The 1,043-nt window shown below is 41.1% G+C and overlaps 1 non-coding gene across 1 annotated transcript; it reads left to right on the top strand.

Moving 5' to 3' along the window:
* Positions 1-287: 287 nt before the first annotated feature.
* On the top strand, positions 288-394 carry LOC122701065. Its single transcript, XR_006342915.1, has one exon. It is a non-coding gene; the product is annotated as a U6 spliceosomal RNA (small nuclear RNA).
* Positions 395-1,043: the final 649 nt, after the last annotated feature.

Genomic DNA, 1,043 nt, shown 5'->3' with positions numbered 1-1,043 from the left:
TTCATCTCCATGTGCCATCCTCCTTTACTCATTTCTCCATACTTGTAAAAAGAGTCAAGTTTTAGAATGCTTTAGAGGGATTATAAGGGTGTATACAGAAGGAAAAGTCCAACACAACAAAAGATTTGCATGACTAGAAAACATCCTAGCTGTACCCTCAGTGTATCTAAACACCTCTTTACCCTTTTGCAAGGTAGTAACTACATTTATTTTTCATAGATTTAATTCTGCTAAACATCACTGTAACTTAGGACATCCCTGTAACCATCACCAAAAATGTGGTTCTTGTGCTCGCTTCGGCAGCACATATACTAAAATTGGAACGATACAGAGAAGATTAGCATGGCCCCTGCGCAAGGATGACACGCAAATTCGTGAAGCGTTCCATATTTTAAAAAAAAAGAAAAAAAAATGTGGTTCTTCTGTGGAAACTAGGAAGAAACACTCCTTCTTCAAGACCCTTTACTGACATGTAACAGAAAATTGTTATTATTTACCGATTTTATTAGAACAAGACACTTTAATACATTAAGCCCCCCAAACTAATTTCTATACAAGATTCCATAACATAAACAGTATATCTTATATGTCACAGACAGACTATAGCCCCATCCTTGGCTTGTTTTCCAAGGGCATGTGCTGTGCTTAGTCGCTCAGTCATGTCCAAGTCTTTGCTACCCCATAGACTGTAGCCTGCCCAGCTCCTCCGTCCATGGGATGCTCCAGGCAAGAATACCAAAGTGGGTTGCCATGCCCTTCTCCAGGGGATCTTCCCAACCCAGGGATCGAACTGGGGTCTCCTGCATTGCAGACAGATTCTTTACCAGCTGAGCTACCAGGAAAGCCCTTCCAATTTCATGAGAACCCCCAAATGGCTAGATCAAGGTTGTTGCTTCCAATTCAGTGAAACCATAATTGTTTATCTGCTGAAAGAAATCTTTGAGCACTAAGAATGCTAAATCAGCAAAGCCCCAAGAAGGAAGGACAAGTAGGTCATTAGGTTTAATAGTGAGAGGTGCCACTCCCAGTACCATCCACTGATT

Source organism: Cervus elaphus, chromosome 9 (genome assembly GCF_910594005.1).
Source record: "Cervus elaphus chromosome 9, mCerEla1.1, whole genome shotgun sequence".
Lineage (NCBI taxonomy): Eukaryota > Metazoa > Chordata > Mammalia > Artiodactyla > Cervidae > Cervus > Cervus elaphus.
The sequence above is the reverse complement of the archived record's forward strand: the minus strand, read 5'-3'. Positions and strand labels throughout refer to the sequence as shown.